Consider the following 6,434-nt stretch of genomic DNA (forward strand, 5'->3'; position numbering starts at 1 on the left):
AACTAAGAATTAGATTAAAGTTTATAATTTTTAAATGTTACTTGTTAAGAGTAGATAAAATAATTTGTTTAATGGTAAAGAGTGAATCTGTTAGATCAAATGTGCTGGAATGAGAATTGAAATCGGAATGGTTCGTTTAACTCGAAATTTGTTCTAGAAACTTTTAAAAGTAAAGGCCTTAACTGACTGGTAGAGCGAGCGGGAATGTTAAAATTAATATCAGACAAGAGAGATGGGCTACAGACTGACCCATTGATGAGTTTTACACGATATATTATATCAAGCATTTCCTTACGACTAGCGATTGTAGGGAGATTTATAAGCATTAAACGGTTAGTGTAAGGGGGAAGTTTAAACTGGAATCCCAATGCAAATGATTTAAGGCAAAAAGTAAAAATTGTTTTTGAACGGGCTCTGTTTTCTCAGAATGAACTTGATAACAAGGGTTCCATACCACGGAAGCATACTCTAATATAGGCCTCACCAAAGATSTAAAAAGAATTTTTKTGGTAAGCGGATCTMTAAATTCTTTAGACCAACGTTTAACAAAACTAAGAGCGCCTTTAGCTTTAAAAACCATGGAAGATGTGTGAAGATTAAAATTGAGTTTGGGGTCCATAGTTACTCCCAAGTCAACAAAACTGCATATTTGCTCCAACCTAAAGTTTTGTATTCCGTATGAAGTAGGGTCTACAGATCTACGTGAAAAGCACATCGTTTTACATTTTTTAAGGTTCAATGGCATGTCATTTCTAACACACCACGAAACTAGGTTGTTTAAGTCTGTTTGCAACTGACATCTTTCGCTATTTGAAGTGAATGATTTAAAAAGTTTTACATCGTCAGCATACAATAAAACTTTTGAAAACTTAACAACAGATGACATGTCATTAATAAATAACAAGAACAGAATTGGTCCAAGATGGCTACCTTGAGGAACGCCTAAACGAACATTGATTATGTCGGAAAGAGTATCGTTAAATATGACTTGTTGAATTCTGTTACTAAGGTAAGAAGCAACCTATTTTAGAAATATTGGTTGAAAACCAAGAAGATCAAGTTTATTCAAAAAAATTGAATGGTTTACTTTATCAAAAGCTTTACTAAAATCTGTGTATACAACATCAGTATTCTTATTTTCCCTTAATCCCGTTGATACATGTGATACAAATTAAAGCAAATTAGTTATTGTAGATTTCCCTTTACGAAACCGTGCTGAGAACAAGAAATTAGTGGAGAGAAACGGAAGGTTATGTCGTATGTTATAATGGCTTCAAAAAGTTTAGGTGTTACAGACAACGTTGCTATTCCCCTACAGTTTTCAATAGAACTCTTATGTAAAGGAATTATAAATGACTTTTTCCACATGGATGGAAATAAGCCTTGCATAAGAGATAATTGAAATAGTTTTGTTAGGGGTTGGTATATATATTTGGCACATTTCTTAAGAAAGCATGAGGGAATCATAACTGGACCGTAATTGTATGATTGTTCTTATATATTTAACTGATATAAGATGTCTGCTTCGGAAATGGTAGGTGCATTAATGACAGAAATCGGACATAACTTGTGCTGATGCGGACCATTTTTTGGAGATTTTGGAGAGTAATTGGGCCTAAAGAATTCAGCGAACATATTAGAAATGGTGTGATTGTCACTGGACATACTAGRCTTATATTTCATAGCGGACGGAAAACTGGAAATCCTGCGTTTGGAGTTGACGAAACCATAGAACAATTTTGGATTACGTATAATATTATTTTTTACTTTATTTATATAATTATTATAACATATTTTGTTAAGTTCAGCAAATTGTCGACGCAATTTAGAAATCCAGCAACTTAACCAGTGTTTTTTTAAGTTTAAAAGCATGAGATTTTCTATTTTTTAATTTACATAATTCTTTCGAAAACCATAAATTAGAACTCATTTTATGAGTGAGAATACACTTCGGAACATATTTTTCAAAAAAGTTTAAAATAGTTTCATTAAAGTGGGAAGCACTAAATTCAATGTTGCCACTGTAATCTGGCCAAGTAACTTAAGAAAGTTCGTAATTAATTTTCTTAAAGTTGTTCGCAAAATTGAACCGAAAACAAAGGTCTTGTGTATTATTATGAGCAAAGTTGGCTATGKTTTCGATGTTAATTTCCAAAGCAGGATGATACGAGTCCTCTGGTCGAACCAAAGGATCACATCGGACAACAGAGAACATTGCAGCGTTATCAACATAGACTAGATCTAAGAACTTACCAAACTCGTTCGAAATTAAATTAATTTGGTTAAGACCCAACTCCGACATTTTAYCTAAGAACTCGTTAAAACATAAGCGAGTACTAATAGGAATGATCATCAATAGATTTCCATGATACGCACGGAAAATTGAAATCCCCCAAAGCAATCATGGAATCATTACTTGGTATTGAGAAAACATTATTTATTAATGAAGCATGCTGCATATAAACAGATATATCGGAGTGAGGCGGTATGTAAGATAAAGTTAAGTAGATATGGCCACTATTAGCGGAAATACGAATGCATTTAAATCCTATGAAGACTGCATGCGGAACATCGACTTCTTCAGATGGAATTGAAGAATGAACAGCAAACAAGACACCACCTCCTTCTCTGTTCAACCGGTCATATCTATAGATTTCGAATTCGCTGTTGAATATTTCATTATCAAACATGTGAGGCTTTAGCCAAGTCTCTGTGAAAGCAATGATTTTTAAAGTTACAATGAATGCTGTTTAAATACAAATCAGTAAGAACATTTTGATAATAAATAGTCCGCGAATTATTGTTAGTTAGTTTTTTGTATTCACGAAATTTCGTGGCATTTTAGTGATAACTACAGGGGGCTTATCACGTTTGTGCTCGAATTCGGGCACAAAGACCCCAGATGGCTAGAATGAGTTGTCAAGTATTAATTGAAAACTGTCAGCGGATACGTCGATCTTAAACGACGAAATATCCCGGTTATACTTGAAATTAAATCTACGGACGTCTGTATCTGCCGTTTTTAATTTCGACCAGATGTAACTTTTTATATCATCGACTGAGGTATCAGCAACGAATCTCGAGACAAAAATTGCCTTTTTCCGCGGTATAACAACTAAGGTTTTATTAGCTGACTTGTAGGTATTTGGAGGCGGATCTTGAGATGTTTTCCGCTTACCGTGTTCAGTAGTAGTTTTCTCAGTGTCCTGAGCAGACGGAACCTTCTCTCCTTGAGGACAAGGGGATGAGAGATTAATGAGGTCAATAGTGGGTGGAGGCATTCTTTTTAAGGACGATACAGTTGTATTATATTTACATATGTGCTTAGCCACACTCAATCAATAATGCCATACCTCGCAAATATATTTTTATTTGTTGTGTCCCCTTTCTATAGCGCGTATTATGATTTTAATACATTTCGAGAGGCATCTTAGATTTTTAAAATTTAACAAAACAATTATAGAAAAAAACCTCAATTCCTTGAATATTTTAGTAAAAGAACCAAACTGAAAATAACACAAATCATATATTTATATACGCATTTTTGTAATGGAGCTGCGATATGGTTAAACAAAATACATATATATTATGGTTATAAAGAAAATACACCAATAATGGAAATATATCCATTTAAGCTGTCTTCGCGACTTAGTAGATCTTCCATGAAGATGCTTCGAAAAACCAACGCGATCAAGATCGTCGCCACCACCATGAAGGCGGTAAAATCTCGCGGCGACCAAATGACAGCATGGTGAAGAAATCAAGAAGTTGATAGATAGGATGCGTTCACCTCAGCGAACAAGCAACAATAACCTTAGGAACCTCGTAGGCAATTTAACGAAGAAGTATAAAATTCTTAGAGGAGTACCAAAACGGAATATCGTAAATATGCCCGCAACAACGAAAATAACGTCTAAAACGTCTAAGAAGAAAAATAGCCGAAAAGGCAAACTCCTCCAAAAAATAACAAAATCACCCATGGAGAGGAACCAAAGAAGGTTAAAAACAAGAAAAATCGTTAACTTCGGCTGCACTGAAGCTAATATACCCCTCACGGCGGCATTTCTTTTAGTAACTATGTGTCCAGTTTGTATGGAAGCTATAAGCTGTAGTGTTCCGATTTTAATAATTTTTTCTGAGGTTATGTTATTACCTTAAGCAGTTCTCCATATAAAATTTCGTGAATATACCACGTCAACCCGATCTGAACAATTTCTTCGTATATTACAATATTATCTTAGAAAATAACCTGTGCCAAGTTTTGTGAAAATACATTGACAAATGTGAAAGTTTTCCATACAAGAACTTCATTCCGATCGTTCAGTTTGTATGACAGATATATGTTATAGTGGTCCCATATCGGCAATTCCGACAAATGAACAGCTTCTTGAAGAGAAAGTGACGTTTACAAAATTTCGAAACGATATCTTACAAACTGAAGAACTAATTCGTATATATTCAGACACACAGACGGACGGATATGGCCAAATCGACTCAGCTCAACATACTGATCATTTATATATTAAATAAACCTAATATACCCTGTTCAGGGTATAATAACGAGGAAAAAGTAGATACGTTACCCTCAATTAACAAAGGACAGATGGCTGGAGGGAAATCAAAAGCCAAAAGAATACAGCATATAAGCACTGACCTGGGCCTGAAGCGATAGTGATTGCGCGAACCGGTAACATGACATACATATAGCGATATTTTAATGGGTGTTAAAAAAGGCACCCCTGCTGAAACTGGGGGAAAGTGTAAACCGGATTAGAAAAACGGCCAAAGGTGAAATTTTAATGGAACTTAAGAGCGCGCAAATGGAATCGATAAGATGTGTATTTTAAAGAGGTGTTTGTGTATTTGAACTTTTAAACGATGTTAAAAATAGAAGTTGCTTATAAGCAACAAAGAACTAGCTAAATGTTTGAAGTTGGCTATAAGTGAAAGTTTTTTATTATTTTCATTTCCACATTTTTCCAGAATTTTTTTTCAATCCACTTGCACAAAAATTTATAGGAAACACGTGTTTTAAAAAAGTTAGCTCAGTCTCGCCTAACAAAAATAATCTCTGTACTAAAGTGTTAAATTGCCGAAATAGCTCAGTTGGGAGAGCGTTAGACTGAAGATCTAAAGGTCCCCGGTTCAATCCCGGGTTTCGGCAAATAATAATTATTAATAACAACTGATTTTTTTAATTCTCCCATTATATGCAGTAAATTCAAAGCATTTTTTTTCTATTCATAATTATAATATAAAGTTATGTTTTCGCTTTCTCGGCAAATGAGATATTAAATTTTAAATAATAAAATAACAAAAAGTGTAACTTTTTAATAAAAATATTCAATATATAGAGCTAGAGCTAATTGTGAATTGAAGAAAAGTGCTTTGTAATTTATTGCATCTAATGGTGAATTAAAAAACAGTTATTAATAAAGCTATTATTTGCCGAAACCCGGGATTGAACCGGGGACCTTTAGATCTTCAGTCTAACGCTCTCCCAACTGAGCTATTTCGGCACACAACTTTCTTATGTCAAATGTTGGTTTTATAACTGATTCCCGCAAAAGTGCTGCCATGGAAGTAATACATAATATATTTTGAGAACTGTAACGAATTAGAGAGAGTATACGGTCTCTTTATGTATCTATTCCCAGCGGGATAATGGTGCACCGTGTACATTTTTATTTGAAGAATACTTCTAAGAAAATTCTATGTAGAATTCTTCGATACTTGGTAATGCATAAAAGTAAGCTTTGTAGCTAAATTCTACAGTGTTCATATTTACAATCAAGTAAGTACATGAAAAACGTTACAATATAATATGTAAACAACAAATACAACTTGATGAAATAAAATAACTGCTTTATAAGTAAATATGTATTTCCATTATTTCGTCAAATCGTCAAGCATTTTAAGAAAATTTGCAGAAAGTTGGTTGTGTTTACTTGAGCTGCTATTTTAATTAAACATTTTGTGTATAAACTTTGAATAAAGAAATAAAAGAATATTCTTCAAAAGGCATATGAGAAGACTAATTAAAAATGAAGGCCGTTTTTTTAAATATCGTAGCTTAAAAGAAAACAATTCCTTTTTATATGTATGTACATAACGAAATGTATACGTGCACTTTCATACATAAAGCAAAATTAATATGCAAATTTTTATACTCTCGCAACAATGTTGCTAACAGTGGTTTGTAAGTCCTAAAACTAAAAGAGTCAGATATAGGGTTATATGTATATACCAAATGATCAGGGTGACGAGTAGAGTTGAAATCCGGATGTCTGTCTGTCCGTCCGTCCGTCTGTCCGTCCGTCCGTGCAAGCTGTAACTTGAGTAAAAATTGAGATATCATGATTAAACTTGGTACACGTATTTCTTGGCTCCATAAGAAGGTTAAGTTCGAAGATGGGCAAAATCGGCACACTGCC

At 33.9% G+C, this 6,434-nt stretch overlaps 2 non-coding genes across 2 annotated transcripts; one reads left to right on the top strand and one right to left on the bottom strand.

Moving 5' to 3' along the window:
* The first annotated feature begins 5,091 nt into the window (after nt 1-5,091).
* On the top strand, nt 5,092-5,164 carry Trnaf-gaa. The gene has a single exon. It is a non-coding gene; the product is annotated as a tRNA-Phe (tRNA).
* Nucleotides 5,165-5,446: 282 nt separating this feature from the next.
* Trnaf-gaa lies at nt 5,447-5,519 on the bottom strand. The gene has a single exon. It is a non-coding gene; the product is annotated as a tRNA-Phe (tRNA).
* Between the last annotated feature and the right edge of the window lie 915 nt (nt 5,520-6,434).

This window comes from Bactrocera latifrons, unplaced genomic scaffold (genome assembly GCF_001853355.1).
Source record: "Bactrocera latifrons isolate USDA-ARS-PBARC rearing strain unplaced genomic scaffold, ASM185335v1 scaffold_222, whole genome shotgun sequence".
Taxonomy (NCBI): Eukaryota; Metazoa; Arthropoda; class Insecta; order Diptera; family Tephritidae; genus Bactrocera; species Bactrocera latifrons.